This window comes from Crinia signifera, chromosome 5 (genome assembly GCF_055691185.1).
Source record: "Crinia signifera chromosome 5, ASM5569118v1, whole genome shotgun sequence".
Classification (NCBI taxonomy): Eukaryota; Metazoa; Chordata; class Amphibia; order Anura; family Myobatrachidae; genus Crinia; species Crinia signifera.
The window spans coordinates 245984543-246011183 of record NC_139221.1 but is presented as its reverse complement, the minus strand read 5'-3'; the positions used below and the strand labels follow the sequence as shown (position 1 = coordinate 246011183).

The 26641-nt window shown below is 41.1% G+C and overlaps 1 protein-coding gene across 1 annotated transcript in view; it reads right to left on the bottom strand.

Annotated features, from left to right (window-relative positions):
- TBC1D5 (TBC1 domain family member 5) overlaps positions 1-26641 on the bottom strand; it is a 495609-nt gene that overhangs the window by 426062 nt on the left and 42906 nt on the right. The window contains exon 2 of the mRNA XM_083188782.1: positions 26513-26577. The gene's annotated coding sequence lies outside the window, so the exon portion shown is untranslated. The remainder of the gene's footprint in view (positions 1-26512; positions 26578-26641) is intronic.

Genomic DNA, 26641 nt, shown 5'->3' with positions numbered 1-26641 from the left:
GCATACGCCCCGCGTTTGCATGGGAACGCCCATGAAACGCGGGGCGTATGCATAGGGTAATGAGGCTAAGTAGCCCCTCACGCCCCTCTACGCCCCCTGTGCGGCGTATAAAGAATCCGTGCGGCGAAATCGCCTGCACATGCGCGAGTGACCTCTGCACATGCGCAGACGATCAACATCGGCGGTCCGTCCGCATGCGGGAATATCCGCACCGATCAGAATAAGGCCCTTGGTGACAGCTTGTGATGATAAATACCAACACAGAGCTCTAGCAAAAGCCGGTTTGCACTGAGCTGCTAAACCACAATTATTCAGTAAGTATAACCGATTATTTCTGGCTATTGAGCCATACACCACAGAAGGTCAGGGCACCAGTAAGAAACTCTGTGGCTGTCTTGGCTGTGGGACGGGTGGGTTAGGGTTAAGGTGGCCATACATCTACAGATCGATTGTCAAGGCCACCATACACTATGCGATTTTGTGCCGATTTCATCCGATTTCGGCACTTTGGGCCAATAACTGGGTGAAATCGGACCAAAATCGCGTGGTCCCGTGCGAATCGGACCGAAGCAGGGAGGTCGGACGGTCAGCACATAAAATCACGTCCGACCTCCCTGTAGATATGCCTGAGCAGGGGAGCAGTGGTGCAGACGGTGATCATCTCAGGAGAGCTCTCAGCCAATCAGAGAACGGCCAGTCATTTGACAGGTTATTTTAAAAATCTAATACCCGCCACAGCACTGCCCGTCCCGCTGATGATATCTTCGATCACCGCCCGGCAAGGTCAGCACTTGCCGCCCGCTAGTGAAAGCACTCAGCACCCACTGCACGCCCGGCGTCCCGCAGATGATGATCACCGCCCGCCACCTGCTCCTCACCGTCCGCTGCAGCTCCCCGTTACATGCAAAGCGATTTATCACATGTAAAAAATGGCCCATCAAGTGCCAAATTGTATGTGAGCCTCCCGGGGAGCTGCTGGGTGGCTCACAGGAGAATTGGGTCCAACTCATCCTGAGGACAAGTCGGCCTAATGTATGGGGGCCTTCAGATTGGGCTGGTTGGAACAAACCTGGAAACATCTGAATGACAATTTTTGAGGCAGTTTTCCAGCATTTCAAAGCAAATGGTCAACTGTCATTTGCTCTCATCCATTACCAGAATTTTGTTCCAACCAGCCAAGTCTGACATTCAATCTGTAGATATATGGCCAGCTTTAGCTGTATAATACCAAAAATTGCCAGGATTTACACTGTCAGAATACTGTTGCCAGTCTTCTGACCATCAGAATTCTGTTTGCACACCAAGGTACTGTAGTAAGAAATACATTGGCAGAAATGACCAAAATGTTAAATAAAATACTAAAAGCAGCCAGTGATTTGGAAACAAAACTTATACACAGGGTTTCTCACTAATGCGGTGTGTGTCTGTGTGTGTGTCCGTGTGTGTGTATTGTTGAGGGGGAGGAGGGTTACTGATTAATCTTCTCAGCCCATTTATTGTGTAAAGCTGGCCATACAACTAAAGATTTATTGTCGGATCTGGCTGGTTGGAACAAAATTCTGCTAATTTATGGGGAAAGTTGACCGTCAGCTTCAAAAAGCTGAAAAAACTGACAGAAATGTTTATTCGAATATTACCAGATTTTCGTTCAAACCAGTCAGATTGGACAATAAATCTTTAGGTGTATGGCCAGCTTAACTCACTGGTCCCTCTACAGTAGCAAAGGTTTCTAGCCTACAGCTCCTCACAACTCTTATTGTAGCATCGGTAATATGATAGTTTTGAACACCACAACTCGGATTGTTTCCTGACTGGGCCAGCCATAATCAGTTTGGAGCCTTTATGAAGATTTTAGCTTGTGGTATATCCCTCCCCAAGAAATACAGTAGATGTCACTTTAAAGCAGCATTACACTAACATCTTGTACGCCCTTTCACACCGCAGGGAGAAATCTGCCAACAACTACCGAAGAATGGAGCAGGGATGTTTCAGTGGAGTCAGTGGATCTGCTCTGGCAGTGACCCTTCACCTCTCTTTGTCCGTGCTCAACATGTACAGAGACCTAGCAGTAATGCACGGATCCCCTCCAGAGGCTACCTCACAGAACTGCAGGACTAGTGCAGGAGAATCTCCAGGGCACCAGGGGATTTATATGGAGTGACACAGGGGCTCCAAGAGGTACTCACACAAAGCCCCCAAGGCCAAGATGGCTGCGGCCTCTCCCTGTCACCCCAATATGCGGCGGGAGCCTCCTCCCGACTGGGCGCAGTACAGCCTAAGGCAGGAGTGAATGATGCGGCAGGGCAGCAGGTCAGCAGCGCTCAGGACCTGGCCCAGCGGGGAGACAGAGTTGGCGTCTGGATCACATCGAGTGACAGCAGCAGCAAGATGGCACCTGCCTCTCTTCACCCAGGAGCTGCACGGCGTCAGACCCGGATCTCTCTCCTCTGCGCCCGTCGCCTATTTCGGAGCACGTAAGGGTGATCCAGGCAGCTTCCCCCACCACCTCAATCAGCTCAGCAGGGATGAGAGCAGTCAGAATGGGCAAAAAGGACAGCTGTATCGGGGAGCAGCGGGAGAAAGCTTCTTCTCACGTGTCCGTCGAAGCCACCACTGGGGCGCGCTAGATGACTTTTAAATTATACAATATTGTTAACTATTTCCCTCCCTAACAAACGATATAGTGCATACATACTGAGATATCGCCAGTGGCCACATTCAGGAGTATGTGGTCGTTAACCATATTTACAAATTTTCCTGCATGTTGAAAAGATCAAGGAACCGAAGTAGTGCACATAGTCAGTGGCATAGTGCTTACATACTGGACGGTTCGATGTTCTGATCGCAATTTGGAGGCAACGTGCAAGATAATACATTCGGGACCTGATTCAAAGTTTGAAGTCTTCGTCCGTATCGTATGTACAAACATATGCTAAAACCATCACAGGCCTCTGCTAGCTCTTTTCTCCATATAAAATGGACGGGCTGCATATCTCCTTTAAGAAAAGTCAATATATCCAGCATATTACAAATTAAAGCAAGCAATAAGAAAGGATTTGTAATTAATTTGTACTATGCTATTTTTTATTGGCGTGCTTATGCTTAGCTAGAAAAAAAGCTCAACACCTGGATTCATTGTGAAGAATTGCAGATGTATTGTATAAACGTCAGACAAGCTGCCTCAGATCATTTATTTAAAGTATTAAAACCACAGGCACGAAAAAATTGTATATCTTCTGTAATGTATTTGTACAACACTAGAACAAACTTGAATTTCAGGGTTTCTAGGTTAAAAAAAGTGAAGCTCCAGTGAGCGTAGTATAGCAAGTGTTGGCACCTCCTTCCAATTACTGATTAAGTGGCGGTAATATCTAGAAGTGAGAAGAGAAGCTGGAGGTAAGCTCAGTGGGGAGCCCTCATTTGAGAGTATATGCAACACTATTATTAATGAGAAGTTTCCCAGCGCCTCGTAGACAAAGAGCATTGAACATCAGTACACATTTTTTACAGTCCCTTAAAAATTTTAGTATTAGGATTGAAAAACTTATACTTGCTTGTGTGCTGGTGGTTCATGAAGAAAGGTAACAAGTCTTGTCACATGTACAATGTTTATCATTTCATTCTGCCTTCCTACCAGGCCAGAGCAGGTAGACAGCTGCTTTCCCTCTTGGCCATTATATGGTCACTCATCTCAGTCACACAGATGTGTCCTCTTAAGGTGTTGCTGCGATATGTCTGCACGCTCTCACGATGCAATGGTGGTAGGCACATGCACATAAGTGGGGGTAAGATGGAGAAGGCTGATTCAGCAGCACTTAATAGTATACACAGAAATATATCCGTCCATGCTTTTCAAAGGGGAATGAAACTGCAATTCCAGATGTACCTTTCTCCTAGACCAGGGGTGGGCATTAAGCAGCCCTCCAGCTGTTGATGAACTACACATCCCAGAATGCCTCAGTCTTCGTTTTACTATTTGGCCATGCTGAAACTGATGCAAGTTATTTATTTATTTATTAACAGTTTCTTATATAGCACACGCAGATTCCGCAGCGCTTTACAGAGTATTTGAACATTCACATCAGTCCCTGCCCCAGTGGAGCTTACAATCTATATTCCCTACCACATGTACACACACACACAGACATTCTAGAGTTAATTTGTTGGGAGCCAATTAACCTACCAGTATATTTTTGGATTGTGGGAGGAAACCGGAGTACTCGGAGTAAACCCACGCAAGCACAGGGAGAATATACAAACTCTGCACAGTTAGGGCCATGGGGGGTATCAAACCCATGACCCCAGCGCTGTGAGGCAGTAATGCTAACCATTACACCATCCGTGCTGCCCAGGCATGATGGAATGTGTAGTTCATCAACAGCTTGAGGGCCTCTAATTGCTCACCCCTGTGCTAGACACACACAGAATAGTTAGTTGAAGATTTAAGGGCAAAGTTGTCATAAACCACCACGTGCACATACCCAAAAACCATTGTGTCTAATGTGAGCCGGCTGCGATGCAGACACACGTAGGATTCGCAATGTATTCATATTGTTCTCTCACTACAGCAAGCTGCTATATGCAGCAAAACTTTATAGGGACACATCTCTACTTTCCCAAAATGAGTTGTAAGATGGCGGGGCTGGTGGAGACATGGTCAAACATTGAGGTGTATATGGTGATCAGATTTCTGCATCTAAATGGCACATGCAGTTCATCAGCAATAGCAACAACACAAATGTGTCTAGCCTCCTGAATCAGGCCTTCAATGCGGCACAGATTGTTATTGGTGGTGGACGTGCTTGGCCGGCCGGATCGCTGCTCATCTTGAAGATCCATTATCATAGGCAGTGCACCAAACCTGTTTCGGTGATATTATCACCATATGCCTTGAAATGATGGTGAATAATTTCAGCAAGTCAGGGGCCCTTTAGACACAGAAATCTGATTTCACCTCATTGGCACAGCATGAATTAAAATGTTCCGGATTAAAGGTTGACGTTTTCTAGATATCCAGTCAATAGGTCAAAACCATAAGATCTACAGTGACAAAAGGTCGACACAGACAAAATGTCAACACAAGCAAAAGGTCAACATGGCAATTGTCAACACATGACATTGTCATGAGTTTCTCACTTTTTTGGTGTGGACTCACAAATAGTGTGCCATTTCGCTAGCCAAGCTTTGGTGCACTTTACCATTTTCAATCGGAAACTTGGTGGATAGTAATGCATTAAAAAGTACAATAAAATGCACAAAATCTTGAAAAATCTTGAAGAATGTTGACCGTTTCACGTGTCGACCATTGACATGTCACCTTTGCTTGTGTCATCCTTTTGCCAATGTTGATATTGTGCATGTCGACCTATTGACTGTCTATCTAGACACTGTGGACTTATCATGCAGATACTGACTTATACTTACGCGCTCTGGCCTGGCGGGAAGTACAGTACCAGCAGAATTAAATAGATAACACTACACGTGAGACGTATGAGAGGTCTTGTGACCTTACTTCTTGAACCACCCTCATATAAATCACAAAGGTGGAGATAGAACAAAGTTTGGACACTGTCATATTTTGGGAGATTTATCCAAACACACACACAGGTCTATTTGTGAAGCAATGATACTAATGGAGAAGTGGGCCAGTGCAGAAGTTGCCCGTGGCAATCAATCAGCTTTGAAGTAACAATTATCAAGTGCATACGTAGCAGCCGATTGGTTGCCATGGGCAACATCCCCACTTTTGCACTGCTTCATGAATAGACGTGTGTTTTTAGATACATCTCCCCAAAATGTGACAGTTACATAAGAGTAATGTCATATTTTATTCAAATACCCTTATTTATTTTATTACATTTACATTATGCGCACTTCACTAAAAAGTTACATTCCTTGAAATAGCTTTCCCAGTCATATTGCTTTTAAAAGTCGCCTGTTGCAGATGACACAATTCGTGCTGCCATTTACATGCATTAAACAAGTGAGTATGTAGTGGCAAATGCTGACTGCATGAAAAATAGAGAACTATTAATAGTCACAGCATGAACTACTTATCGCACTTGTAACTTAATTTTAATTATGAAGTATGATGGCCAATTTAAAGTTCTAGTAATGGTGCCTGTAAAGAATATTTTCCATGTACTGTGCTACTTACACAACGAATAAATAAGTATAGATCTACATGGATATTAAATTCTTCCATGCTGTAACAATTTCTCTTATAGTTTATAAACGGAAGGCATTTTTTTTAAAATCAGTTAAATAAATAAAAATAATTAAAGAAAAAATTAAGCTGAAAAATGCACAATTTTTCAATACGGAAACGATCAACACTTTTTAATGAAGCATTCCTGGTTCACAACATATTCTACTGGTAATGAAGTGAAAGCACTACATGACACCTTATCTGCCGCATGCCTGGAAGGCAATTGTTTCAGGGAACATACACGTTTAGTATTTTGTGTTGTAGTGAGAACATTTGCATCTAATAAAAACAAAAGCAAGAACACACATTGCTTACCGAGACTAATGCAAAGTCGAGCCCCGTCTTAAATGATACTGTCTGGGCCTAGCGTTGACAAAACTGTATGGGGATAAAGTTCATATTTCTTCACCTTTCCTCAGTTAGGTTGAAGAAGATCTGCTATTTATACAGTACAATATACCTACTGTACATCAGGATGACTTAAACAAACCTCTCAATCCTTTGGTCGCAGTTGGCTGTAGAACTTCCAATTTTCAAAAAGAAAATTCACCAAAAGGAACACAATGCTTCTTTACAACCCATTTACACTAGTATTTTACCCATTTACTAGTACTAGTATTTTAAAAGTATTTGGCCACACTTGTTAATTATTGATTTCAGGTGTTTCAATCAGATTTGTTGCTACAGGTGTATACAATCAAGCAGTCTCCATTTGAAAACATTTGTGATACAAAATGGGTCAATCTGTAGAGCTCAGTAACTTCAAGTGTGGTACTGTGATACGATGCCACCTATGCAATAAGATGGCTTGAGAAATTTCATCCCTTCTGGATATTCTATGGTCCGCTGTAAGCAATATTATTACAAAGTGGATGCATTTAGGAACAACCACAACTCAGCCACAAAATGAAAGACCAGGTAAAATCAGAGTGGGGTCAACGACTGCTAAGGTGCATGGTGCGTAAAATTTGTTGAGTTCTGAAATTCCGCTGGCATTAATGTAAGCTCAAAAGTTTTGCGGTGAGATGCTTAATGTAGTGTTCCCGCTAGGCTGTTTTAGCAAAATGCGCCCTGCCCGTCTCGCAGCGCCCCGCTAAAACAGCCTCACGGGGAAGCCCAGCGTCGCCGTTGACGGCGATGCCTGACGTTTCCCCGGCAGCACAGTGTATTCGGAGGGGCCGGGCCCGCCCCCTTTGATGACTGTGGCGGCCGGGCCCGCCCCCTTTGATGACAATGGCAGCCCAAGCACACCTCTTTCATTACGGCGGCGACCCGGGCATGCCCCTTTCATGACGTCGGCGGCCCGGGCACGCCCCCAGCTGTGACGTTGGTGTGCCCGGTCCGCCCCCCAGAGCCCTGCCCGGTGTCACTCCTTGAGTGAACACTATTAATGGAATGAATTTCCATGGCCGAGCAGCTGCATGCAAGCCTCACATGACTAAGTCCACTGCCAAGCATAAGATAGAGTGGTATAAACTCACCAACAGTAGAGCAGTGGAAATGTGTTCTGTGTAGTGACAAATCACGCTTCTGTTTGGGCAAGTCTGGGTTTTGTGGATACAAGGAGAACATTACCTAAGACACTGCTTCATGCCAACTTTAGAGGAGGAAGGATAATGGTATGTATGGGGCTGTGGATCAGAGTTAAGGAAGGCCCCTTATCCCCAGTGAAGGGCAATTTTAATGCTTCAACATAGCAAGACATTTTGAACAATGCTATGCTTCTAATTTTATGGTTTGAGGAGTTCGGTGTGGAAAAACTTGACTGGCCCACTAAGAGCCCTGATCTCAACCCCATCGAGCACCTTGGGAATGAAATGGAATGGAGATTGTGAGCCATGCCTTCTCATCCAACATTAATGCTTGACTGCATAAATGTTCTATAGGATGAATGGGCACAAATTCCCACAGAAACACTCACAAATATTGTTTAAAGCCTTCCAAGTAGAGTGGAAGCTGTTATAGCTGCAAATAGGGAACAACTCCATATCAAAGTATAGGTATATGAATACGATGTCATTACAGTCCCTGTTTGTATAAATATCAGGCATCTGAATATTTTTGTCCATATATTTCATCTTTTTGCCGAGCTCTTTCCTACACTTGCCAACAGTACTGACAGTGGTAGATGATAAATGTAATGGCATCCTAGTTTTCCAATCGGGAAAGTTATAGAACCTGGTGTTGTCTGTAGTTCATCCCCATCTAGGTTCACTGTGAGCTCAGAAATGCTCTTCAGCAGTCTATACCACTGTTACCATGTATTATTTGGGCCACAGAGCTGCCTCTCACCGCATGCTTTTATTTTGTGTACCATTTTCTGTAAGCTACAAAAACTGTTGTGTAGCAGGAGAGCAGCATTTTATGAAATATTAAATCCTCCCTCCTCAACACAAACAATTATTCTAGAGCCAAAGCCACATAGATCACATTTCTTCCATACTGTAATGTGGAGTTTGGTATGAATGACAAGTGACCTCTTACACATGACTGCATGCATCAATGAGCAGGTGTAAAACAAAGTGGTCATGGGCACGTATTTGGAAACCCCAAACCAAAAATATTTGGTACTAAGACACTGCTGAATAAAGCCAGGGGCATACTAAACACTTACGGGCAGAACAATATTGTCAATGAGTTTCCCTTGAACTTTGCTATTATCCCAGACAAAATGATATTGAGTGTAAACAATATTAATGACCTTCATGAACAGATGATGGAGGGCATCATGTATGGGACCATACATCGTTAATGATACTGAGCACACACTCTAAGTGATGTCTCATAGAGGGCCAAAATCAGCAATATCGTTTACAATATCGCTTACTGTCTATTGGGTTTAAGTCTGGATACTGCACTGAATATTTTGATATTTTAAGTCCAGTCACATGCTTTTCATTGAAGATGGTTCTGACTAGCATGGAGGTATGAATCATTACCTTGCAGTAGGATGATCCCTTGGCCAACTAGGCAAGGAGAATATTTGCATGGCACTACAAAATGCAGTGGTAGCCAATCACTTTGTGCAACTCGGGATCTCGCAAATCGCTCCAACTTCATGCTTTCTTCTCCATGTTTGACAAATAGTTCTACAGGGGTTATTTATTAAGTGGTGGCTTTTACCAGAATTTTATTTCAAGCGTGTTTAAGCCTAAGATTTATTAGCAAGAAATGTGGTGTTCTTTTATAAAAAAAAATAATAATAAAAATTGGCCTTTTAAATGTTGGGCTTAAACAAATCAGAAAACAGCGTTTTGCTTAGTAAATAAACCCAACATATTCAGAAACCATCTTTACACCTACTCAACACTGTACCAAAATCCTGTGTTATGAACCAAAGAATTAAAATTTTGATTAGTTGGGCCATAAGATCTTCTTCCAGTCTTTAGTAATTCACTGGCCATGCAAGTCCAGGCAAGTATCTTTGTCATTACTGCAAAATAACTATATGTTCTTAACTCATTACTTGTTCCTAGAAGAAAGGGCTTTTTATAACTTTATACATTTTCACTGTTTTTCTAAACTTTAGTTGTAATGTCTAGTAGTCTAAGCTTACCCTGTATGCCATTTCCAGCTATTCACTGGACTTGAAATGCTTACATTGGATTGGATAAATAGGTGTATTCTAAACCTTTAAAGGCTAGTGCATTTATATTTCTGTTGCATTAGATTATATGGGTACCAATGCATTTTTCAAGTCAGTTGCTATAATTGCTAAACTGTATAAGAGTTTCACAGTGCATTTTTTTAAAAATGTCTTCTGGATGTTACCCCTTGTAACCTCCATAGAATCGTACTGATTAAATTCTGAATGCAAATATGAAGTAACCAAAATGTAACTACAGTTACTGATGGTTGGTCTGAACTCTGACCCTTCCCACTTGTGTCAGGAATGTCATTCCAGAGAGTACTGACATCTACTGAGCATACTGATCTGAGAAAATGCTTTGTACCATTCTTATATGAGTCAGTACATGGACCCATTTACGCTGGTTAACCTCAATCTTCACCCATCACCTCACTTGTGGCAGTGCATGGTTCTCCTGCACTGGTAGAGGTTTCCTCATCCTCCTTTAATATATGCTTGCATGGGTTTCCTCCCACAATCAAAAAATATACTGGTAAGTTAAATAGATATGCACAAATAGGTACTTGTTTCCTAGCACGGCGCCTGCGATTTTGATTGTATCCATCGTGTCCTAAAAAATTGCGTCGATCGTATCGCATGCAACCAAATTGCATGCAAAACGATCGACACTGTTGATGCGATGTTTACATCGGAACCAATGTAAAATGGTCCCCGAGACCCGATTTTACATTGGGCCCAATGTTAAATGCCCCCCAAACCCCAATTTTCATTGTATACCCACCCTGATGAGTCAAATGCCCCCCCCCCCCCATTGTTAACGCCACCCCACGATGAACGGCAACCCGAAGCGTGGCGAGCGCAGCGAGCCCGCGAGGGGCGGCAGTACGCGTCCTCTGACCTTTTCATACCCCCACTATCCACGTCGGCGTGGAATTGAATTTATATAGTGTGGCGAGCGCAGTGAGCCAACGAGCCCGAAGCGTGGCGAGATTAGTGAGCCCCGCGAGGGGACGCGCATTACTTCACAGGTAATACGCGTCCGCTCGCCACGCTTCGGGCTCGCCACACTATATAAAATCAACTCCACGCCGACGTGGATAGTGGGGGTATGAAAAGGTTGGAGGACGCGTACCGCCGCCGCTTGCCACGCTTCGGGTTGGCGTTCATCGTGGGGTGGTGTTAACAATGGGGGGGGGTCATTTCACATGTAAAATACCCATAAGGGTGGGTATACAATGAAAAATCGGGTCCATTGGCCCATTTAACATTGTTCCCTATGTAAAATCGCATCCATCACATCGGTTGCATCGCATGCCTTAACTTAAGGCATGCGATGGACGCGATTTTTTTAATTGTCGGGGAAAAGGCTAAAAATAGCCCTGATATCGCGTCGGTCGCGTCCATCGCATGCCTTAAGTTAAGGTATGCGATCACCTGCGACGGGCGCTGTGCTAGGAAACAAGTACCGACAAATATTAACCCTAGTATGCATATGTGTGGTAGACAATAGAAACTGTAAGCGCTTCTGGGATAGATTCTTATGTGAAAAGCCAAATATGATTTAAATTTATATAAAGTATAAAACTCACCTATAAATATAATTTATGCACATGCTCTAGTGCGGGGGAAAGTTGTAGGTAAAAGTGTACTGGACACATCTAATGTTACAAATTTGTGCAAGATTTATAGTGCCTTTTCCAGACCTGTTGAGTACCATCAGAAAAACATAACAGATTTTATACTGGCTACAATTTACTTAAATAATGTTCTCCAAATGCTTGGATATTAGATGAATCGTACAAATAAGATAAAAAGCTAAAAAGTTTTGATGAATATCTAATAGTTGCATGTTGTTCATGTTAAGCAGTAAGCAGTTACCTAGGATACAACATGCCAAGAAATTTGTTCGACTTGATGATTCTCAATAAAGGCAGACAGGGACTCTTCTATTTACACCAACAGGACTGAGATCTATTATGTCAGGAGGTTTACAGACAAATAACAAATAAAATCAAAACTAAAAATGGAACAAACCCACAAAAATCTCAAGTAAATTTTATTTGCTGCTCAAGGAAAGTTTAGACAAAGTTGCCTTTAATAATCAACTGAACAAGCTGGCCTGCAAGCATCAAGGGATAGCGTAGGGATATATAGCAGGTGCTGTAGTTTATCACAAAACCGTCTAAAATAATTGGAAGTGACAACCAGCACTACCACAAATGATTTATTAGTCTTTCACTCAGCTTTTCAGCTTCCTCAGGGCCAGAATAAATAATTTACCAACTCTGTATCTTCCAATCATTAATTCTTCCCTGTGCATCCAAACTGCATTTAACTCTGCTGGGTATTCAGATGAATTAAAAATACAATATGAAGATTTTTTTTGTGTGTGCTTCAAGTGTATTATTATTTAACTGTATTCAAATAAGAAAAAAATACACATAAAAAGGATGTAAAGGACCACTGCAAGACATCGGGGTTTGCCCATGAGTTATGGCCACTATTTCTTTGTAAAAGAGAATGCCTGCAGGAAAGAGGAGACATTTGAGATCCGATCTGTAAGCCATTCCCTGCCATCACACAGCGTGGCACTGACAAGGAAATCCCTTTCACATTAAACACATTATACAACGCTCATTGATATACGACTCTGGTTTCAACCCACAATTCTCAAACTTCAATATGTACAGTGCTTTCCCTTAGACCTGCCACTCTGTATTCTAACACCCTTTGAGTGCCATCATCTCTGAGAGATGCGCAAAATATCGGGGTGTGCAAAATGTTGGCTAATAATTCCAGCGCTGCTCACATTGGTTATATCAATTCAAATAAAAACTTTGTGTAAAAAAAGGATTATATTTCCTATATGAGGTAAACATTACAGGACCTTATGATGAATAACAATGTTTGCTTGGCAATTTTCACACCAATTTTGACAAATTCACTTGGCACTCAAAGTGTTAAAATTAAAGTATGCTCACTAATAATGAAGTCAGTGGTTTCCAAACTTTTTTTTAAATCACGGCACCCTATAATATCAGCATTCTTTTTATGGCACCCCTGGGTGAAAAGTTTCTTATAGAGTCTGAAAAAAAATATAAAATTAAGTAAGTCCTGCTTCACTGTCATCCTTAGGTGCAAGTATGTAGGGGTAGCACTTCTGTTTGGCAACACAATTTATGATTGACAGCAACTATGACCAGTTTTGCCTACCATATGGACTATAAATAATTTGATTTTGGTCCTAGTACATAAACCAGCAGCACCCAGTTTGGGAACCAGTGCAGTTTACTATTCTTTACATGGGTTGGGTACGTTGGATCTACAGTCGCTATGACAACAGTGATTAGGTTGATCCCAGATTGCATGTATGGGCATGTTCACATGGTTAACATGATAGAGCATGTTAACTGGATAGGCATGCTAATCATGCCTGCATTTTGGGTTTAAAATGTGATGAACGGTTTTCTCATTGCAGGACTCCTATATTGAGTATACATGGCCAGTTTCTTCCCTAAATTGCAGGAAAGCCAAGGCTTCTATAGCTAGGGCAAAGAGAGATGGAGACAGTGGATACCCCTGCCTGGTATCTCTTGCTAAGGTGAACAGAGGTGAGATAGAGCCATCTTAATAGCAGTATGGGCCCCGAGCAAAGCAGTGCAGTGGGGCCCCTATCTGATATATATATATATACAGTGGTCGAAGTGGAAATTTTGAAGTGGGGGTATGGAAATTTTGAAGTGGGGGTATGGAAAAGTAAAGAGTGAATATAGTGCGCACCTTCGGACACCCCCTGTCCATCAACGTCCCCTGCCAGACTGCCCCGTTGTACAGGGGTATTACAAAAGCACAATATGTGCTGCTGAGTGATCAGAGAGCATCCTGAGGGGGGAAAAAAACTTTTTTTTTTTATCTTCAGATTAAAGTGGGGGTATGCCATACCCCCGTATACCGCCCCACTTCGACCACTGTATATATATATATATATATATATATATTTTTAGAGAAAACAGTTGTGCGGGTGGCGCTAATGTTTTTTTACAAACCCAAATGAGTCCAGCTATAAATGCCTTGTTCAAAAAAGGCAAACAGTTTCAACAAAGTCCAAAGATATAGACTGCAGCTCCCTCAATGGACAAAGCCAACATCCAAGGTCAGGAAGTATGAGATCTACAAAATATAAAGATTAGAGGGGCGCTCCATGGTGCATGTAAATTATATATTTATTTGGAGAAATAACACTCCTACGAGACAAATAAAAGCAGATGTTCGTACCAATATGAAAGACACTGTGGGCAGGTTATCACAAGATATAGATATAAAATACCATGACAAACTGCTCCAACCGCCGCTCCACAGACATCCGATTCACAGGAACAACAGGCACTGGTTTGCGCTGGCCGGATTTGGAAGCCGGGGGTGGGGGAAAAGCAGGCGTCTCCCTTTGACGAAGTCTCTGACGAAACGCGTTAGGGCGTGGTCAGTGATACCCGTACTGACTGTGTCCCGGCGCTGTCTCCTGCCTGAGTTTCCCCCACCCGGCCACACAAACCAGCGCCTGTCGTTAATGTGAATCGGATGTCTGTGGAGCGGCGGTTGGAGCAGTTTGCAGTGGTATTTTATATCTATATCTTGTGATAACCAGCCCACAGTGTCTTTTATATCGGTACGAGCATCTGCTTTTATTTGCCTCGTAGAAGTGTTATTTCTCCAAATAAATATATCATTTACATGCACCATGGAGCGCCCCTCTACTCTTTATATTTTGTGTGTATATATATATATATATATATATATATATATATATATATATATATATTTCAAAGAGAAGTTCTAAGACACTGGAGCATTACATTACCCATATAAATGGAAGAATATAATATTAAAAAACCTTCAAGATTTTCAGGGTATATCTGACAAATCTAAAGGGTGGCAAGCCGATTCACTGTATACCGACTTGGTGAATCGGATTAGATTTTTAGGTGGAGAGTATAGGGAGAATCTAGGCGCCCTAAATAATACAATGTATCTTATAAAACAATGATTTATACATATACCAAAATGTTTATCATAAAAAATATTTTTTAATTAAGATAAAAATAAAGATATAAACATGTAGTCATAATATACATAAAATAAATTTGATCACATAAATACAGATGTGCAAACAGCTTTTTAGGATAGGCCAGGACGGGGGGGGGGGGGGAGTAAATGGGGGACAATAAGTGATCGTGAGTGATGTACAAGAGGGATTCAGATAAAAAAACAAAGTTGGTACTTAGCTGGGTAAAAGAAAGCAAATAGTTTTTAAAGGAAGTCCTTTTTCCTAGTCTAAGACTAGGGAGCAGAGCAGTAGTCTCAGGGTTCAATGGCAGGAAGGTTTGGAGGGTGGACCCGACGCGTTTCGTCCACTTATGGACTTCTTCAAGCTCCCCTTGAAGAAGTCCATAAGTGGACGAAACGCGTATAAATCATTGTTTTATAAGATACATTGTATTATTTAAGGCGCCTAGATGCTCCCTATACTCTCTCTCTCTCTCTCTCTCTCTCTCTCTCTCTCTCTCTCTCTCTCTCTCTCTCTCTCTCTCTCTCTCTCTCTCTCTCTCTCTATATATATATATATGGGGTGAGGGTGATGAGCAATATGACAGCAGCGTGATATGGATAGGCAGTGACTGAGGGTGACAGCAGCATGAGATTAATGGGTAATGAGTGAGGGTGACAAGTAGTGGGTGACAGCAGCATAAGGGTGATGGACAGTGGGTGAGGGTGACAGATAGTGGGTGACAGCAGTGTGAGGGGGATGGGCATTCGGTGAAAGTGGTGTGAGGGTGACGGGCAGTGGGTGACAGCAGTGTGAGGGACAGTGGCTGATAGCTGCGTGAGGGTGATGGGCAGTGGGTGATAGTAGCGTGAGGTTGAAGGGCACGACGGTGGTGGGTGAGGCCATGAGAAAAAAGTAATTAATGGTTTAATGTTTACAGCTCCATACAGAGCTGCTTTTTTTTTTAAGTCCGTGAGAAAAAAAATTCTACCTCGGTCTCTACCTCTTATTGCTGATAGCAATGTGCTTCAGCCTTGTCCGATGGAGTGGGACATAGCCACCAAGTGTCTCCCACTGACAGGTCCGGACTCTCCCGTCTTCCAGTCAGCTTCTGGGGGCCAACTCGTCGTCCCACGCTGATGAATTAGCGGTGGCTGCTGCTTGTTGGTGGCTGCTTGGGTGCAGTGTGTAATCCTGTTGGCTGCTGTCAATGTGGATTAGTTGCAGATTCAGCTTCCTGTCCCATGACCCCTCCCACACTCCCAGTAATGCTCTGCGGAAGGCCCGCAGACTGCGTGGCGTGTGTGAGGCATCGGCACCAACAGTTATGGGGTATGTGCTGGTGTCCTTCATGACAGGGGTGGGTGGTGTTTGGGGGTACAGGCTGCGATCGGGGGGTGGGGGGGCCTGTGCCTTGTTGATGGGGGTAGCAGGCTGAGGGCCACTAGCATTTTGGGGCCCTTTGGCGACTGCCCTTCAAGCTCATGCATTAAGACGGCCATGTTAGTAGACACTCTGGCACAAGATGCATGGCAGAATAGTTTCACCCACTGTATTAATACTGTACCTAATCCAAACCTCTTCATAACCTCAAACAGAAATGGCCACTCTATGGAGTCAAAAGACTTAGCTGCTTCTAAAGAGACAATAGCCGAGCAGGGCTCGTTGCCACGAGAGGCCTTAATACAATCAAATTTACAAAGCTAGGGCTCTGGTGTATGCTTACAGTTGTTGTCTAATATGTTATTTTCACCTACTGTGATTTTAATATGTTTTTACATAACTTATAAACACTGCGAGTTGTCTGGAAAACTGAGCATGTTTTGTTTTCCCCAGCTTACGACCCTGGTGAAATAAGGTCCAGGTTGGTGTGTTTTGATAGTGACAAGAAGTTGGTAAATACTAGTTTCTTGGCTCAGAAAATAGGAATTACTGGGTATACTATTTCTGAGTAAGCCAACATTTTGGCTTGATTCCCAATCAGCCAGGTGAATGGACTTCACATGTTGGAGGCCCTGTGTAATGACTGCAGTCAGTGAAGTCAGGGACAGTGCTGGGAAGAAAGCATGCTAGTTTTTGGGTTACTAAAAGCTGGCAATTATATACTATATATAATTGCCTTTGTTCCATAAAGGTTCTAAAGATACTGTACTTTATAAGTGAGGATCACCTGTAGTAACCTTCCAGACTGAAGTTTTGCTTTATATAATTTACGTTTCAGTTTCAAGATAAACGCACCTGTAAGTCTCCTGACAATTATCAGCTGAGATAAAGATCTATTATGGATATTAACACGTTTGCCTTCTTTTAAATTAACTACCAATATCTTATTTAATGGGCACTTCCTTCCAACCACTTAACTAACTAAAGGAGTAGTAACTTGGGAAGAGATAAAATATTGCTATGGTTATGGAAATAATTAAAGGGGCTGTCCTCTTTAGGTCAAACACTAAATGTACATGTTCTGCCCTTATTAGAAGCAATTAGGGTGCAACTAACCCAAACAATTACTTTAAGCCAATAGGCAGACTACACCATTTCTAAAAGGGTAATTGCTGTTTTCAGTGCAATACTCATCAGTGCCAATCAGTAGGAAACAACAGAATGTACTATTTGCTTGGATAACCCTTCTTCCCATTTTATCAGATGTCACAATCACCTCTGGATTCTGTCAAATAAGCAAAAATAACAAAGTTTTCTTCTTTGTAAACAGCAAGGATCATCTTTCTCTCTCATATATATATGAGCAAGGCTAATCTATGCGGATACGTACGACACTCAAGCACAAAATAGAATGAAAGCCTTGGCCAAACACTGGCCTATTATTTCAACAGATGCGGCATTTTCCAGCGTAAGCTCAAGTCCGGCGATGTGTGCTTATCGTCATGGACGTACCCTGAAAGATTTACTGATGAGACCCTTGTTACAACCGTCAACCACACCTGATTCATGGATGCCTCCAAAAAGAAATGGCTGCTACAAATGTACCGGGTGTACAACATGCAGCTTAATGGTGATTGGTCCTACATTCACACATCCACACATCCACACAGTGGAAGAAAGATTAAGATCAAATACCGGTTACATTGCAAAATGGACCATGTTATTTATATTTTGATTTGCCCTTGTGGCTTTTATTATGTAGGTCTCACCAAGCGTAATTTTCGTGAGAGAATGGCCAATCACCGTACATAAATCAGGGCTGCACTGGAAACTAGAAAATCAGACAAACCAGTAGCGATGCACTTTGTGAAAGCTGGTCACAACATTGCCAGCCTTAGATGCATGTTGATAGACTACATGCCCAAATCAACAAGAGGAGGTCCGTAAAATTATGTTGAAAAAGCGTGAATCCAGATGGATTTATGATTTGGACACCCTATCGCCCAGGGGTTTTAAATAATTATCTTAAAATTTTTTATTTTCTATAAAAATGTTCAAAAAAAATGTCAAAAAGTTTTCAAAAAATGTTTTCAAAAATTTCTTAAAGACTTCAGTATTTTTCTGAATATTTGTCTTCTAAAAATTCATGCAAAAATTTATAATGTAAAAAATGTTTTCTCTAAAAAATCTAAGTCCACAGAAATAAGATACATGGAATATATGATGTTTTCTTAATGTATTTTATATAGATTTTTTTTGTGTATGTAAAACAGTTTCCATATTTACAAACATTTGTGATGACTCCCGGACTGGTTTAGATACCCCTTCCGCTACATTGCAATTTTAGTTAGATGACACGCATTGAATAGTATGATCCGGTTTTTAACATGTTTATTATGTGTCTTATGCTATATATGACAGGTTTAGGGGGATATTCAATCACCGTCGAGCATCTCCCGTCGGGGAGATGCCCACCGGGCCCTATTCAATGCGGTCTTCCCCGACAGCATTGAGCAGGGTATCTCGGCAGAATGAGCCCGACATCACTAGCTGAGAGCGGCCGGGAAGTGACGAGCTGCCAGCTGCAGCTCACCTCTTCCCGGCCGCAATATGCAGCCACGCCCCTTGAATCCCGCCTGCATGTTCTTGGTCAAGCTGATAGATCCTCTTGGGAGGAAGGATGGGTGGTTGTCCTACAGCATTTGCATTGCACAAGTCCTGATGATGGTCCACTGAGGACCGAAACGTCATGTCGACTATGCCTTTGTTTCACTATTAAAACACTTGAATAACCGTGACCTTGGTGAGTGCCCATTCTTCTGTGTTTGTATATTCTATGGATGAATTTATTCATCATATGGAGAACCCGACCCTATAACATCTTTGTAGGGTGCGGACAGATTGGGGATTATATATATATATATATATTTTTTTTTTATGACTAGTGTCCATGTGTCTCACAAACACTGCCATCTGTTGGCAGTGAATGAAACTATACCACTTTCTCTATTACAGGGGCAACTTCGAGCAGGCTTACTAGTCAATCAAAAAAAGCAGCATCTGACACATGTCAATATAGCAAATCAAGATATTTTAATTACAATAAATGAAAAAAACCCAGTTTTCGGCTGAAGTTGAAATGTGACAAAAATAAATAATGGCAGCCTTTCCACAAAACAAGCCTAAAGAAATGTTAAAAATGTTCCCTCCACCCAATTTCAATAGTCTTGTTCTTTTATGACATCTCATTCCCACTTGACAAACTTTGGATCCTCCAACAAAGTTGTCATCTCTCTCAATGAAGTCTAGGTCTACTAACAAGTCCTGCCACCAAAAAGTTTTTGCACTTTGAAAGTGAGGCCCAGATTCAGGAACCCTTTTTGTTTATAAATATAAACAATTAATGTAATCTAGACACTAGACAGGTGTTAGTTTATATAAATTTAATGTGTGGAGGACAGGCATACTAAAAATACAAATAACAGGAAAAATGTAAGTAGTATGTGCTTATAATATTAATCATATTTTAAAAACGTATGTTTGTGTTGCTTAACGGAAATTAAAAGCAGACATAATTGTACATCACCGTGTTTGATAATGTATTTAAAATACCAGTTTTTGGCGTTATACAAGTCACATTAACACTGTTGTAAACAACCTGGGCATAGCTTACATTCACAGTAGAACAAAATAATACAAGAGTGCACTTTTCAGCCTGCTTGTACCATATTTCTATTAATTATGTAGAGGAAATATACCGAAAATAAAATCACATCCAAAATCCATTTTTGATGTAAGCGAGTCTTATCTCATTAAATCAGCATCTATGATTAAAACAGAGATCATTTTTGGTACATAATGTATTGCATTGTTAGAGCAGCATCTGTTTGTTGCGAAGCAGAACACATTTTTCAGCTTTAAGAAACTCTAATCATATGGAAAGAACAATCCAAACTTTGATGATATTACAAGTATGCCTTTTGCTTCCAAATGTATATTTCTTTTTTTTTTTTATAAACTGGAGAAAAAAACAGTAAGCATTATATTAACTATTTCTGCTTAAAGCTCAATGCGTCACAATATGAAAGCAGTAAAAATAATATACAGGGACATCAGTCATAGGCGAGACCAGATAACAACTGGTTCATAAAATGGAATTAACAGATTTCTCTATTCCAGATGAATATGTTTATTTATGTGTCTACCTAAAAACATTGCTCATCAAATGACAAACTGGTTCCTCAACTAAACAGATGTCCAATAGTTACAGCAAAATGCTTTATTAATGAGGGGTATGAGGTGTGTTTGCAAAAAGCCACAAAAATAATTAATGTCCCCCCCCCCCCCCCCCCCCAGCCAATTTGAGGTGTATACTCTAGCCCAACTCATTTCTAGATATGCTATATTATTATTATATCCTTTTCTTTCTATAGAATCTTATACAAGTTGTCCTTATCAGGCTCTGAGTGTAGTGCATATAGCGGCGACCTTTGCAGTGTACCCAAGATGTTGCTTCAAATATTTCATCTGCGGGCAGGATGTGCTTCACGTGTATGTTTCCGTGCAGGGTATATTACTTTACTACTCAAGCATCTGGTTCTCATATCTGCATTGGGCCCTTCATGGCTGACCTCCCACCATGCAACCTGTAGTGCACCCAATATGGCTGCCTCATCTGGTACACTTGTGGATGGGGGAAAATACATGGACCTGTCCGTCTTGTTGGGAACCTCTTCTACACTGAAATCACCTACTTTGTGTAGTTTATTATAGGAGTAACCTATTCCACCCTGGGTAATCCTACTCTGTGCGCCCAGTTGGCTGCCTCGCCTGTTACCTTGTTAGGGTGGTATACACAATCCATGGAAGTTTTTATCCAAAATGCCTGATCCAATCCTGCATTAATGCCTAATGTGCTCCTGTGCTCTCAAGGTTGTCCTTTATTTCTGTGTGACTTGTCTATTGCTCTACTACCTGAACCCTATATATTACGTGCATTGTTTTTTATGTTTGTAAAGCATCTTAAGTCCTATTGAAAAAAGCACCCTATATAAATAAATAGTACTTACTTGCATCCTACAGGGAATCTACATCATGTGTTGTGCATTCCATATAATGGAAGGTAGGCTGATCTGTGTAAATTATGGTCTGCTGATGTTAAGTCCCTCTACATGCCTCATCTTCCTCATCTTCTCCTGCCCCTCTTTCTGACACTGACTTACTCAGTGTATTACTTGAAGGAAACCGCTTCACATGCACAAGATCAAAAATGTTTTGCTTATTTCCTTTCCCTACTATTTCACCTTAGGTAGTGCAAAAAAAACTGAACTGGGATGACATTTGTAATATCAACAGCACATTGCAGTTATGAGTTAAATGGTGGTTAAATGTTGACAGTCTACATGTCGGCATTCTCAGATTGCCGACAGGTTAAATCCCAACACTAGGATATAAATGCTGGTGGTTTCCAAGGCGCAAACAGAGAAGCAGCACAATATACCCACACAAACTTGTTCAACCAAAAAACAAGTGAGACAATAAAATACAACAATAATATTTAGGATATATCGAAAGCGCTGTCTGTGTCTGGTTCTCCTTCTTCTCCTGTTCTCACAGAGGGTATTTGTGTGGAACAAAGAGAAGAATTAAATGTGTAGGATTATAAATTTCTTCTGAAGGAATATAAATTAGGACTAGGATAGAACATACCACACTCCCAAAAAGTGTGTGTGTCAGAAGAACATAAAGGTATCTTTATGGTGATGTTGATAACCTTCACCAGAATACACCAACATGTCCAAAGAACTTTTTTAAACGTACATTTCCACTCATTCAGAATTAGAAGATGTGAGACATATAATGGTTTCTTTTTAGTAAGCGTACCAATGACTCACAATTCATGGAGGATTTTTAAACACATCTGGGTTTCTTTTGCTTGGAAAATATTTTTGAAGCAACCAATGGTGGAAAATTCACATAAAAACTTTTTATTACCAAAATATTTTTTTTTAAATTGGACCCCACTTAAGTATACTGAAAACATAAATCCAATGGTAGATGGATGATGATAGGGAACTCTCTATACAACAAAAAATACCTTCTGGATAAGTCCAGAGACAGGCCTTGATAAAGATTTGAAATAGAAACGCGTTGGCTGGCTATCTGGACCTGCACTTCTTTTTTTTGGACTACCTTCTTGTCAATGCTGGATATTTACCTAAGGTATCAGGTGGTTTACTCACCGACATTCTTGACTTATCCGGAAGGTCTTATTTGTTGTATAGAGAGTTCCCTATCATCATCCATCTACCTTTGGATTTATGTTTTCAGTATACTTAAGTGTGGTCCAATTTTAAAATTCTTTTTTTGGTAATAAAAAGTTTTTATGTGAATTTTCCACCATTGGTTGCTTCAAAAATATTTTCCAAGCAAAAAAAAACCCAGATGTGTTTGAAAATCCTCTGTGAATTGTGAGTCATTGGTACGCTTACTAAAAAGAAACCATTATATGTGTCACATCTAATTCTGAGTGAGTGGAAATGTACGTCTAAAAAAGTTCTTTGGACACGTTGGTGTATTCTGGTGAAACCTTCACCAGAATACACCAACGTGTCCAAAGATACCTTTATGAGCTTCTGACACACACACTTTTTGGGAGTGTGGTATGTTCTCTCCTAGTCCTAATTTATATTCCTTCAGAAGAAATTTATAATCCTACACATTTAATTCTTCTCTTTGTTCCACATAAAGACCCTCTGTGAGAACGGGAGAAGAAGGAGAACCAGACACAGACAGCGCTTTGGATATATCCTAAATATTATTGTTGTAAATCCCAACACTGTCAAAATGTTGACATGAGGGCTAGGCTGAAGGGTTAAGAACTAGAGCTAGGGTTAGGAGTAGAGTTGTCAGAGTTGTCAGAGTTGTGTGAAATCAATGCCGGTCTGACCCGGAATTGATTTCACATGACCTCTAGTACCCTGAAGATACCAATACATGTGCAGGGTATGCAGTGTGGTACCATGCACCCAATATAGAAATGCCACTGGCCCCAGATATTTCAGATACTACATCCAATACCTTGGGTTAAGCGTTTATGGTTTGGAGCAACATAAAATGCCAAGAAGACAGAGAAGCAATGCTATGACCACATGCCATTAAACCATTGAACACTATCATTGAAAATTTAAGCAAAAATGTTATTAAATGGTATAACCATTACCATAGGCTAAAATATAGGTTATTCTTCAATATTCGCTAGTTTGGTGATGTGTAGGTCTGCTTCTACAGTATATGTTCATCTTCCTTTTTTATGATCATTATGTTATTACCATTTAGCCTTTATATAAAGAAGTATTACAGAATAAATTTACTTTGGAAATTCCCAGTTATAGATATGTTCATCACAATTATTAGACTATATTTTCAGACAATGTTTCACAAAAAAAAGCTCACAGCTTGATGACAGGGTAATATAACAAAAATACTCCACGCTTTGTAACACGTTTGATGCTACTCATTCTTATTTAAACGTGATAAGAAAACTGTTAAGTGTCAGTGTAAAACATTTGCAAATGAATATAACAGTCATATAAAAAAAACCACTGAGACATAATTAAAAGTAACGGCAATACTTAATTCTTCCATTTTAAAAGTATGAATACATCAATTATTTACAGCGTTTTTGCTTGAATGGAAAACACCTGAATGTTACATCTAAAACCTTGGGTCATGGATTCTATCCTGATCAGGGCCCTGTCTGTGAGGAATGTGTACGTATGTGTTCTCTGTTTTCTGACAAACATTAAGAAATACTGATAGGATAAATGGTGGCTGATAACATTAACACAAGTGTGTCTCCATGCAAGGGGGTCTTTTACAAAAAGCTATTTGCCTTGGAATCCTTTACTTTATTCAAGAATTGCACTGACTCGCGCTTTTCTATAAGAGCATTCACATCCAAATATCCCTGTGCCAACACTGTCTCCATAGAACTAGCTACCAGGGGCAGCGGTGCCAGATAAAGACTTGACAGAAAAGAAATGGTTGGGCATGGGATACTGGCAATCAGGATGCCAACAGTCTGATTACCAACACCAGAATCCTAACTTCCTAAAATCCAAAAAAGAGATGAGCGAGTCAGCACTTGGTTAGTTTCGGACTCTGCTCAACTCTTTTCATGTTAAGAATTTAGGTATGATCCTAGCAATAACTGCTGGGGTTCCTTAAGTTGTTTGGTGTTAAACTAAATTTTATATCGTAAGTTTACTTATTTTCTAGTCATGGGAAATGTGTGTTTATGTTTAGGTATGTATTTTTAAACCAGGGAAGCCGCAACAGCACTTAGAAAATCCATATATGGCGGTACTCAAAAGAGACAGATGCCAGGTCTACCAGCGTTTTCATATCAGGTAGAATTTTATTAGCATGGAACTGTCCATACCATAAGAAGCTCCATAAAACAACAACTGCTATGGTACGTAATAATGTCAGTTAACCTGTTTTTAGTCCTGGACAAATTATTATATATAAATCCAATAGGTCCCAAGCACCCAGGAACCCCAAAGGGGTAATCTTGCTCAGGTACCTTCCTAAGGGGTATGTGCCCTAAATAATATGCAAGCAAGATAAATGCAAGTGACTACCTGTAAAGTTATCTATTATGCATGAAACAGCGTAAAACTGAGGACTGTAATCAGTTTCTGCTGACTTTTTTTGATGGTGGTGGGGGGGAGGGGGGAGGTTTCCACCGTTTTGAGGGTGCCACCCGGTTAGGGTCTGGCCGAATTTCCAGCCCTGACAGAAGAGTTCTATTGCCCATTCAAAGTAATGCCGGATACGCACTGGACCAATTCCAGCAGCTGATATAGTTAAATATAGCCATGGGAGAACGATATAGGGCATTCACAGTGACCACGTATCACGATATCGGTCAGTGACATCACCTGATCTGTACATGCAGTCACTGATGAGATTGTCACATGATTGAGGTGTACAGACAGCATGGGGGCATTAACAACCGCAGCCGCACGCATCATTAACTATATTGAACACACACACTTGCCACTAAGGATAGATCCTTGTGGCAGTAACTGAGATCTGTGAAGCAATGCGCAATGAAAATCGCCTCATATAAATTGCGAAAACGACATGCGATATGACACTTTTCATGCGATCTATCGCAACAATGCATCGGAAACGCATGAGAAGTGCCCATATCGCACTAGTGGATGGGGCCTTAGGAGTCTGTGTTTGCAACTAGATCAGTCCATGGTGCTCCAGTAACACAGAAATAAGATGGTACATCGCTGTGTGTCTAAATAGCCAACTCCCATGCCCAGTGCATATCACACACCATGCACCTCATCACTAGTGTATACACACAGATACACACAGTGTAATACATGTGCCGTACGTACAGGTTTTTAGTTTTTTTACACAGAAAAAAAAATAAAACTCAACACTGTTAACCTTGGAGTTGTGGTATTTCAGAACCAGGTCCCAGATGATGTAGCATGTAAAAAGACATCTCAAGAGCTAGCTGTAATTCAGGGGTGGTTTGGCCACAGATTTATTATCTGACCCTTGGTATCAATGTCTGCCCTGTACAATATGGCTGTTTCCTGCAGCTGCTGAATAACCAGGTGAAAGCCGTGTGGCCAGACATGCAAACAAATTGCTTACAGATCTGCTTTCAGGCGAGAACTCCCTTATGCTAGAGGTCTGCCTTTTGACAAAAAAAAAAAAAAGAGAACATTTTCAAAAGTATACAGATTAATGCATCTGTTTTTAGACAGCTTACAAAGGCAATTATTTAGAAAGCAAAGAACCTCTGCTTGTCACATTACTATGCAAACTTTTAGCATTTTAGAATTAGACTTATAACTGTGTCACAATCACTTTTAATACTTCAGACAATCCTTGCTACACTAATGTACATGTAAGACGATCAAGGAAAATAGAAAATACGGTGAGAAAGGAGGTGAGATGCTGACTAAAATCAAACAGAACATGAATTCAACAAGACAAGGAACTGCACTAGTACACAAGCCGTAAAAAGCAAGGAATAAAAGAAAGCCTTTTCTTTTTACTTCTTGTTGGTATTGCATAAACATGCACAAATTGAAAACACTGAAGCATTGTGGGGTATCAAATCTCATAACATTCCCAGGTGTAGGTGGTACAGATGCTATCGAACACCCCAAAAAGTCTCCATTAGCCAAAAATTATACTTTTCGGAGGCATGGCAGTATTTTTATTTGACTTTATATTTGTTCGAAAACATTACCTTAGCAGCTGCACGCCTCCCACAGGGGCCTGCTGATTCCAAAGCACAACCTGTCCACCTTCTCCCTAAGAAAGACACAAACATGTTTAGTTCTATACCAGTCATAATTAATCTGAAAGCATCTCTGCG